Below are 12,092 nucleotides of genomic sequence, written 5' to 3'. Positions count from 1 at the left end.
CGCTTTCACCGCCCTGGCAACCCTTTTCACTTCACACTGGCAAACCTTTTGAGTCGACACACACTGAACCAGGGCTCTGACTGCAGACCCAACATCTTCTCATGAATCGAGGGAGATAAATGTTTTGATGGTAGCACAAGGAACAAGACTTCCTGACTCTTTGTGACGCTGGTACCTAAGCTCTCTGAGAAGCTCACAGATACTGACAGGAGGAAGCCCCTCTTTCTGAATGGGAGACAGATCTATGGACCACAGTGCTTTGGAAAACACTGTGCTTAAATGGCAAGCCTTGAACCATGGGGCAATGAGGATATATTTAATGTTTGCATATGGTAATCATTGGCTTGAAAAAACGCTTGGCCCATTTAAAAAAGGTCAATAGCCTTTAATGTGGTGTGTTAAAATAACATCTTTAAAGATCTGGAGATAAACATGCATGCAAATAAGTGTGGTCTAAAACCAATAACATTTTATCTTCAGTATTCTTCTCATAACTTTTAATGTTTTGTTAAGAAGCACTTGGAACTTTGAAAATGCTGCCAAGCTGTTGTTTTGTCTAATCTTGATTTAATCATTGTAAAATTTAAATGTATTTTCATATGTAAATTTTTAACCAAGTCCAAACTTAAAGGAACAGGTGCATAATTTGCCAAAGCTCATTACACTTAATGGTAGATTATTTTGGGGTTTTTTTTAACGCAAACTCTGCCCCCTGCTCAGTTCAAAGCATAATTCCTCTTTCAATTACATGTCACACAAACACAGAGCAATGCGATGGGAAAGTTCAGTCCTCAATTGGGGAGTTTGCTTGGACAGATTGGACAAATATTTCTTTTGTGCGGTCGTCTCCTCGCCTCTGTTCGGCCCTGACAGCCACAGAAGAGGGAGTGAACAATCCAAACTGCACTGCATTATGGGGTGGGTGGCTGATCGGTCCAAGACACATGGCTGTCTAACCAGCTGCCTCCATGTTTACCCTTCACTACTTGGCTTAGGTATCAATTAGATGAGGTTATAGGGGAAAGGAGGCTAATAGCATACTATGAGACAGAATTCAGATTTCTAATTAAAAACATTACATTCCATCTTTAGTGTAAAGATTACAGGAAAGGATTTTCACCTCCCAAGAAAATGGCATGTCTCTACAGAAAGAAAGGCCAGGCAATGAGAAAAGTACAAATTGTCAATTTTAACTTCTTGCCCCATTGCAGAGACCATACACAATTTTATCCTTTTTTTATCCTTTTTATCCTGCTTTTCATTCAAGGCAAAACTCAAGAGACGGTGAGACAACTTCAAATCTGTTTCACACCATATGGGGCCGTGTATAGAGGCGAAGTCTCTGTAACAGCACACCAACTGCAAGGACAAACAGCAGCCCAGACCACATGCTCCTGTAAATCAAACCCTGACTGCTCTCCCGCCTCAACTTCTGACCCCCGGGGCTAAAGGGCAGGTGATATCATTATGGAGAGAATGATCACCTCATAGTCTTGCTTCACAGCCTGTTCGGCAAAGGTGAGGCAGGAGCAGGAGGCCTGACTAAGGGAGAGAAACACATTTTAGAGATGTTTAGAGATGTTCACTTTTGTTTTGTGCTTGGTCAGGAACTTGGACCAAATACACCAAGCACACCAAATGATGCATCCTAGTCCTGGTTTTGTCATGCATGGGGATCACACACTCTCAGCCTACTGCCATCAGCAAACTGAATGTTGAAAATAAAGAGGGAAGCAGCCTACAGTACTTACTGTCAAATAAAATTTGTGAAAAAAACAACCCAAAAAACTTTCAACTTGGGGGAAAAAAAGCATTGTTTGACTGAGTGTTAAAAAAAAACCCTTGATAGGAAATTACCACAATGATTTATTAACCACAGCAAAAGTATTAAGCTTTTCCAATTTGTAAATCATTACAAAACACTACATCATTTAGATTATTCTAGCAAGTGACAGAGGGATAGACAACCAAATCTGTTCCCCTTTACGAATGTGTGTCTAAACAAGCTACAGCAGCTCTGCTCGCAGGCATAATAAAGCTCCACAGGGATTAGAGACTATTCAGTCTCTCGCAGATGCAGGAAACAGTCATAGCACCATGGCTTGAAGCAAATGAAACATTAATCAGGGATCTGCATGCTATGCAGCCTCTTGGCATACCTTAAGAGTTCCCAAATCTCATCTCGTTATTCTGCAACACCCCTGCAACACCCCTCTGTAGCCTATACGCAGAACACAATGGTATCTACTAGTCAGAAAATCCTATGGATTGTTGTATTACTTGTCTGCACTTTATGTCCTGTGCTCTTTTACCCTCTTTTATCAGTTTTAATTTTCTGTTTGTTTTTTAACTTGCCTTTTGTTTTATTTCCTTGCTATAGTGCTATATAAATAAAGTCTTTCTTACTCACTAGAAGTCTACAATCCACTATTAAAATGAAAATATGTATAAGACAAAGTAAATATATTTTCTAATTCACAAAACAATGTACTATGTTGAGCATCATCATGTACACAAGGAGACAAAAGGATCGAACACCCTTAAACCGTCACACCCCAAATGGCAAACAAAAGCCTACCTGTAGATATTCAACCTTATCAGTTCTGATATACCTGACAGTTATATATATCAGGTTCACAAACATGCTACTGCAAGCCAATTTAAGTGAATATTGAGCTATCATTACAGAACATTCTGTATCCAGGGGTTTGCAGGCTTTCAGCAGAGGCCAGACGTATCATTTATTACAAACAACAGGAGATTAATGACCAGAGCTGGGCCGGGGCTCAACGTGAAGAGTGCTGCCAAGTAGGCATGTCATCAGAAACATGACAGGGCTGGGAGGAGAGTTAGCCTGCTTCAACAATGTCATCTGTGCCCTCTTGTGGAAGGCTGGCACAGTTCAACCTCCGGACACTTGCACTTCCTCACTCCCCGCGACTCCCTGTCTGATCTGGGGCAAAAAGACCACAGCTGCTGGCAGGCTTCTTTCCTCGACAGTTATTCTAACCCTCTCCCACTTTCTCTGGTTGCTCTTCTCTCTCTTCTCCGTTAAAGCCTTTGGCAAGTCCCAAGCACGTCTCAGCTTTATGGAAATGTATTAGAGAAACTAATATCAGCCCCAAATCCCTCAATGTTTGGCCTGGGCTTAAAAGGCTCTTAGACTTCAGCGTGCTATGTTCATAAACTCACGTCCAACTGTGACCTAACCTGTCACTGACATCATGGAGTAACATTGAAAATTATTCTGTTATCAATGATTTTTCTTCATTCATTCACCAGGCCTTCTTTGCCCCCTCTTTAAATCGAGCCAGAGTGTGACATAAATATCAAAAGCAATTTAAAGGGGATTTTACAGGCAGCTTCTGTCCCACTGAGATGATGCAAGAGACGTAGGATGACTCAAAGTGCCGATCCCATAATAGGAACCACTGGGTGGAAGAGAGAGAGCAGGGCAGCCAATGCACAGAAGTCATCTACTTCAATATTGAACAAATCTCTCTGCAATAAAACAGTTTATGGCTCATATTCCGTTCCAGGACCGAATAACTTGATAATTGCCTCTTTTAGGTTGTTCATGGAAACTTAAGAGGTCCCAACTGAATGGATTAGCATGGAGCATTGGTTAAGAGAAATTGTAGTAATAGAATTTGTCCCCCAGTTTTGAAGCATTATCTTATTTATGCTGGGTACATGACAGAGAGCGAGCAGACATGATCCTAGCATTATAGGAGGCAGTCTTTGGGTTGTTATGGGAGACTACATTTTTTCAAGCTTGGCCATGCTCTCTACAGCAGCTAATAAACCATGTCATATGCATGAACAATCATGCTATACACCTAGTGATGACAACAAACAAGGTAGCAAGACATGCTTTGGATGCCAGAAAGAGGTGTCTCCCTCCTATCTAATAAATCCATTTTATTTTCTTGTTCTCTCTTGCGCTGACGCCGATGAGATCATGTACCATTACGCTTGCCTGCACACCTACAGTGCATGTAGTAGGCTATAGGCTGCGCTTGTGGGTTACAGCATTTTACAAGGTTTTACAAAGTTTTCACCCATTGCTCTAGCTCTTTGTGGTCCCTGCTTAATAGTAGACAAAACACAGTGTGGTTGCAATATGGTTCCAAAGCTGGTAGTTGAGGTAGCCTACCTGCTGCGTAACCTTTTGACACAACAGTTTCTTCTGAGTCAACATTTTACTCCCATGGCTCAGACGACCCGTTGAGGTTTCAGAGGTACTCAATTTGAATAAACATTAAATTTACAACATTACATGGAAGTGGGCCTAAAAGTTGGAGGGAGGGGTTAAGCTGTCCTTGGGGTGGTTACAGTAAAGAAAGCGAAGTAGGACAGCTGTTATAGACATCCAGTCAGACTCATTCCTTGCTTAAGGAAATAAAACTGAAACCCAGAAAATGGAAAGCATTTGTACGGCCAAAGCAAAAACACTTATGACTCACACACAGAATTTCATCCTAGCTCTTAAAAAAGTGCCGTATAAAGTACAGGGAATTCATCTCGTTCAATGAAATCCCACCGCAACGATACTCTCAACATCTTAAGCAAATCATGACAACCCAAGTCCCAACAACAAACGTGACTCGTTAATGTTCTGGTCCGTCCATCATGCTCCGGATCAACCGAGCTGAGGCTAATGTGTCATGAGCCTGAATAATTCCACTTCGCATTGCATTGCTGGGAAATTGAGATCAGACTTTTGGCAGCATTAGTCTCTGATGAGGGGAAACAGCGTCATCTTAGTGATTGGGAAGGAAGAGAACCAAACACTTCCAATGTTACTCACATAGCGACAATTAATCTGTCCTCTGCCATTTCCCCTCCTACAACCTGCAAGCCAGTGACCCTTAACCATCATCGACTGACCGTGACGCTAATGTTGATGACAAGCATGCATGAAAGGGACAGCGCCACAAGGCCACTCATACACCACTTGCCTACACTATTTGCCAACTACCCCAAAGGGCCATTATACACCAGAGGAGAGGAGAGGAGAGGAGAGGAGAGGAGAGGAGAGGAGAGAGAGAGCAGCAGGTGTGAAGCAGCTGAAAACTGTCAAACTGTCTCTGGCGTTAGTATAGACGTTCTCTGGTTTCCTGTGGTCAGAGATCCATTGAAGGCGATTGAACAGAGCCGATCAGGCAGCTCCTCCCCTCCCTATTGGCCAGTAACAGCATCATAGTTCAGTCCCACTCCACCCTTCTGCTGCATGCTGTCACTTGACCCTGATGGAATAACATGAACAGCACTCTACAAAAGAGCCTCGACAGCCAAATCAAATGTTTAAGTATTAGCTGTACTGCATTCCCGTTTTTTTGTGTTATGGAGGTGTTTACACAAGAGCAACGGGTTATCTGTAACTTGTAAATGCTTAAATGCACAAGAAAGCATTACAGGGTGAAGGGAAGGAGTAAGGCAGACGATACTTCTCTGAGAAACACTCTTTGGTCATCAAAAGATTAAACGATTACTTTAAAATGTAGCCTATGATTCTGCACAAGTCATGAGATATCTGACATAAATATTAGAAGAACATTATGCAAGGAATAAATTGAAGACGAACTTATACGGTGGTTTGTAAAGTGAAATAGATAAATATAATCAAGCCATTAATGGGCCCAAAATGATTACGGTTTATTCATGTTTGGCAAAGAGAAAAAGAAGAAAACTATCCTCCATAGGTATATAATCACTTGGCTAGCAAGACAATTTATTACCTTTTCATCCCTCAAATCTGCCCATCTAACATCCCACCATTATTTATCTGCTCTCTTCTATAGAGACAGACAAACAGTAACAAGACAATGCTTTCACTGTAATATGAATCAAATTAGCACCTGTCAGGAGTATTTATGACTGGTCTGTAGTGCTCTCTGATCTTATTTGCTTTGTCGTGGTAAACCACAGAGAGGAGTAAACACGTTGACTTCGTAGCATCTGGATTAGGAAAATCTCTATCGAAGATGTGAGATCAGATGCCTCTCAAATTTTACTAAAACTGGATCTAAGAATGCAACGGGAGGTGTGTTTTTTTCCCTTGAGATTTGGCACAATGTTTTACCCACGATAGCAAAAAAACAGAAAATGATGAGGATTTTTTTGAAGTGTCAGTATGGGAGTGTGATATACATATATATGAAGTGTGAATATGAGAGGTGAGGCAAAAAAAAAAAAAACCTCTCAGGCTCCACAGTTGTGTCCTATCCAGTCATCCAACAGCAGCCTCTGGCAGAAGGCTTTGATAAATGGGCAAAGGCACAAAAAAATACGCTGGCAGCCAATTAGAATAAAGCAGTATGGGAACGAGTAATAAATCACCGCTTAAATAAAAAGCCATGTGCAGACTCAATAAATTCACTGCAACTTTATATGTAAATGAAAACATAAAAGAGCAGGAATGTGGAGGGATCGCTGGAGCTTTTGGAGAATAGGACAGTGAAACCATCAGCTCTGAAGGTGAAACAAAAACCAAGTGTAGCTGTAGCAGTGGAGGTATTCCACATTGCCCTGAGGGGGCTTGAACTGCATGTGGGAAAGAAAGCATCTTTTACAATAGGTATAAATATCAGCACGTTCACAGTGCCTTTGTCCCCTTGCCATAATATTTTGTTTCAATCCACTCCAGACACGGATAAAACACATCCACACAAGCAAACGAAAACATTTCCATGACACGGTGCGTCACAGGACCCATCTTAGATCCTTAGCATTTGAAAGAATAATAAGACTAATATGAGCCCAATGATTCCCTGGGCCCCGACAGAGTCTGGATGAGTCATCTGACCCAGGTCTGAGCCTCACCCACCGCAAGGCCTGCCAATGTGCAACACACACACACACCCCAGCCTTTGAAAAGATCCCCAAGTGTCTGGAACACTGACCACATCATGGTCAGTGAGAACCATAAATTAGTCTGTGAGAGAGAAAGAAAGAAAGAGAGAGATACAGACAAGACAGCTGAGACTACCGTTCTCACATACTGAACCTTAACAAAGAGCAGAGTACAACCCAGACTCTCTTTGACTCCTACAAAGACTTGACAGAAAAGCTTCACAATCAGCCAGAGATCACAACAGGATTTCTGTTTATCCATCCACTATGTAATCCCCCCTGGATTTGTTGAACAACTCTTTCGAACAACGTTATGATGTTCCAGGGGATCATTCAAACATCTGTCGATCCCAGTAATTATCTTTGTCTCTCAAAAATAAGCACACACAAGGGGATGAGCCATTTCCATGTCATTGGTCATAAATGCCAAGATAAAACCTTGACCTCGGTGTAGACAGAATTAACTAAATGAATGTCTCTACTACTGTATTATCTCTTGTGGTGAAAGGGAAGCCCAATGAACTGCCATAGCAGACAGCAGAAAATGTTAGGAAAACTGTTCAGCCAGAAACAGCATACACTTGTTTAATACAGACAGTATGTCCTTCAGCACTGCGCAAGTCAAGCCAAGCCTAACAGCCTCAAGTATCCAAACAACAATGATGAATATCTTCTGGTTTACAATGTTAAGAGTAGGGATGGTCAAAGAATATTTTGATTCATGCTGCTGACTGAGGTTTAAACAGTTCAAACTGCTGTTGGGATTAAAGTCATGCCCTTATGTCAGGTTTAACGTTACCCAAATAAAGACGAGCTATAGTAGGTTAATCCTGTAATACATTTTAGAAGGAACGAAATCTTATCACAGTAAAACATTAAAATGTCATGCAGCTAATAGGCCAAAAGTTATAGCAAAGGAAGTCGAAATCTTACAATCTCATAGACCTAGGAGAAATGAAACAGGAGGTAGCCTAGCGTACGTTAAGGTCACTATTAGCCTACTAACAAATTAGTAGGCTACCACAGACACACTAGAAGTCGCTATAGGCAAATTATTGTGATTTATTTTCGTATGCTAGACTACAATCCGTATCATCTCTCATCAAGTTAGCAAGTGTGCTAGGACCACGGCAGTAGCATTTCCGCCCATACAGCCACAGAAAACTAACCAACAAACAACATAAAAGAACATTTACCTTCAAATTGCTCCTCTGTCCTGGCCTGTCTTTCTTGGCCCAATACTAGGCAAGTTGTCTCGCATTCAGGTCATTTAGCTAAGTGGCTTTGATGATTTGTGTCAAAAAATCATCATCATCCAACTACAGTTAACTACAAGAAGACGACGATTACGATCTGAGAATTAAGACGGTATCTTCGGTTCTCAGTCCTGATTGGCTGAGCAAATACCTGGTAAACGCACACCTGTGACAGTTAATTTAAATATTAAAGCAGTCACTTCCCAATCATGTTGTTTAGCTTCTGTCCGAGCGGGATAATAACAGCCGGTCTACAATTGTGTTACATTTGTATTTATAATAGCATATAAGCCCCCCTGTTGTTTGCTAATGTTGGTGATATGACATCCAACAAAGCGTTAACTGTAGGCATTATTCATATATTATTGCAACATTAAAAACACTGGTTATTTTAAGTCATAATATATATTTTGTTTTAGCCCATAATTTGCTACAAAATATATTTCGGCTAAAATTGAAAGCAACAGGCTTTTCTTTCACAGGATATTTAATAATCAGCAACTCTCCATTTGCTGTAGAGTTAAAATAGGCTACATGCTCAATAATGGGGGAATACCTGCCATTCTTGTGGTCTAGGACAGTTTAATCTATATTGTGAACATGAACAACTCTCTACCAAAGCTTAAAACTTTGACAGATCAATAACTGTGCAGGAAGATGGGAAGAAGACTCTCATCCGTGATGTCATCAAGCTGTGTACCCATGAACTTCCCATGGGCAATGATGTGGTTCAGACTTTGTGGACTTTGTGTTTATTTGTGCTTTTACTCGGTCATACTTTCCTTCTTGTCCAATTCATTCTCACAGGAACTATGCATCAGTGTGACATCACAAACTGTGTGTGTGTGTGTGTGTGTGTGTGTGTGTGTGTGTGTGTGTGTGTGAGTGTGTGTGTGAGTGTGTGTGTGTGCTGAATTCCCAGCATTCAAAACCATTTTGGTTCCATGTAGCATTTAAGATTCCAGATTGGTTTTAAGTGAAGAATGACAGCACAGTGCGCCACTTGTCTTCTTGGATGTCATTTTCACATGAACATTACAGACTTGAAGAAATAAACACTAAGTAAAAGCACAATGGGGGCTGATTTAATTAGCTCTGAGAGAAAACTACAGGCAGCTCACTTAAGTGAAGACAGACAACAAAATCTAGATTGATTATGTTTTAAATTGCATTTACAGTAAAAAGCACCCCCACAAACATCCCCTGGTGGTTATGCAGAGTCCTGGTGGTAAGGGGTTTAATATGGAGCTTCTCCATAATTACAACATCTACTATTTATATTGCTTTCTCTGAATATTAATTGGACAAATGTATGTACAAACGAGGGACTGATGTGGCAGCGCCTGGGCAAGTTTCCCCAAGGCAGTCGGGAGGCTGCAGTGGACTATGTAAGGCAGAGGCCTAAGTAAGTAAGCAAGAATTATGTATAAACACATTATCATAGAGTATATGCATGCACTGTGCTGGCATCTGCACAGAACATAAACAATGTGCTGTCCAGGACGCTCCTCTTCACATCAGAAGCACATCAAGGTAGTCTGTCCTCTTCAGAGCCAGTCTGGGGAGAGGATGAACTCTGAAGGAAATTCCAACCCAAGAGAAGAACCTTAGGGGCTATTTCTTACCCAATATCATAGACTTCATTTTTCCAAATAGCTTAGCGGTTTTACAATCCTTCACACACTTAGCGTGCACACACACACACACACACACACACACACACACACACACACACAGAGAGAGAGAGAGTGAGAGAGCTAGCTTTTCCACATACAGTACATTCTCACCCTATTGGAACATTTCAAGGAGAGAATGATACTGACTTCATATGCCTTCAAAGCATACCTCTCCTCCACCATAGATTTATTTGTGCTGTACGTCGGGATAAATCCCAGTCTGTTCAGTTGTAAATTAAGACCTGGGTCAGTCTGCTGACCATTGATGGTGGTCCGGATCTCCCAGTAAGCAAAGTGGTGTCTGCCTCTGTTCCTGGGTGGCCCATACAGTGGCTTTGAATGGGCCTGGTTTATAAAGCCTGCACAGTAAACATACTGTAGGGTATTGGAGCTTTCCAACTTCAGGGAGATGGTATCAACAATATGAAACTGAATCTCTCTGATTGTTAATAGCATAACATATGTGACTGAGCAAAGTTATTTTGCAGTTTTAACTGATTAAATCTGTAGAAAATGAAATATCAGAGAGAAAAATCTGAACATCGCTAGCTTTCATGTTAAAACAAGGCCAAGTGATCATAATCTCCAGTATGATACTGTACCAATGATGGTCCCAACATCTCATTTTTATAAGTTCTGACACATTGAGACATTCACAGATACACAGATACACAGAGCGAGGGACTGAATTTAAGAGAGCCCACTTTGTGCGACATCTGCGGCAGTAACTTAAGTCTTCAACTAACAAACTGTCTCGCCTTACTGCAGAACTCTTCATGCTTTGATATTTTGCTGACATGACAAATGAAAGAAAAGAGGAGACATATGAACTCAGAGAAAATATTGATAGTAAAAACGGAGTTAGCATGCTGGTGATCTGTGAAATGAGAACAGATGGCAATCAAACTCCCGACTGCTCCCTGACAAAGACATCATCCAGTGAATATGAAATGTGAACATTATAACATGCAACGCAAAACGTTTCACTTTCTGACAGGAAGACAATGTTTATAGTGATATAAAGATTATATCAACACACCACACCGTGATGCGATTATGCCATATCCTTAAATTCTTCCACAGATCCTTCAAAACCACATCCCCTTCCCAAAGAATATGAGTACATGTTGTGTGGAAATACCTGGGATATTAATCCACATACCGAGCTTTATAAGACAGGGTTTTAACTGATTAGTGTTCTGACACATCCCTTTACAGGAATCGCCCTCAGTGCAACGAGGCTGGAGCTCTGCGTATTCTGTCGACCACATCCTGTTTCGCAGAGAGACGGCCTCAAAAGCTGCCAAGGCTTGGTACACCATACCACAACTCAGTTGGGTTTGAATAGAGGGATCAGACTGTGTTGGGCAAGAGGGTGTGTTCTCACTGTGTGTGTGTGTCGTCTGAATCGAGAACTGACGTCTCCTATGTAACGCTCAGACAACCACAGTTTAACCAACACATGCCCAGGCAAACACACAACATAAAATGTAGCCATGGTCAGAACAGATTTCTAAATTTTTTTTTGTCAGCGCCACAGCAAGTGTGTGAAACACAAAGTAGATCATGTGTCTGTCATTTAAAACATGACATCAATGTGGTTCTTTTAATGGGCCAAGAGACCCAGAGTCATTTCAATTTTGAATTCCAGACTCCTCTTTGAGGGTTTGCATGTCAAAAATCAAAATAAGTACAGAAGGAAACCGGGTCAAAAGTGAGACACTGTTGAGATTGAAAACAGAAATTAAGGAGGAAATGTGCACCAAATCATTTTAATTAGTATTACAGCATTCTTTGTAGTCCCTCCACAACTGTTATTTGCTATTTCAAAACACTACGTCTGGACAGTGCATATCAAGAAACTGCTTCTAAACATACAACATTCACGTTGTGTTGCCCTCACAATGTGAATATGCAATAGGCCTAGAAAACTGGTTTGTCAACAACAAAATGCATCTTTTTTCTTGACTCCACAAGGAAGTTCAATAGCATGCTGAAGAGCAAACAAAAATAATTGTTATATTCCATACTCTGAAGTAATATTTCCACATTATATCATACAGTTACAGTACATCGTCTATGAAATATCAGCATCTGTGAAAAAAGTATACAATCTCTTTTTTATTCATATGAATTATAAAAATAATTGTCTCTGTACACATATTCAAAATGTCCAGTGGTTTGCATAATTGTTTGATTGGATCAGTGTCTCTGGTCTTCGTCACTATAGGCCTGTAAAAAATGAAGCACAAAGACAAAAACATCAGTCTCCTAGAAACCAGAATCAGACACATTCAACCGCTAA

The sequence above is a fragment of the Centroberyx affinis genome, unplaced genomic scaffold (genome assembly GCF_046629955.1).
Source record: "Centroberyx affinis isolate AG114_WGS23_722 - 3 ecotype Tasmania unplaced genomic scaffold, CSIRO-AGI_Caff_v1 ptg000519l_1, whole genome shotgun sequence".
NCBI classification, from domain to species: Eukaryota; Metazoa; Chordata; class Actinopteri; order Beryciformes; family Berycidae; genus Centroberyx; species Centroberyx affinis.
Note: the sequence above shows the minus strand (reverse complement) of the source record.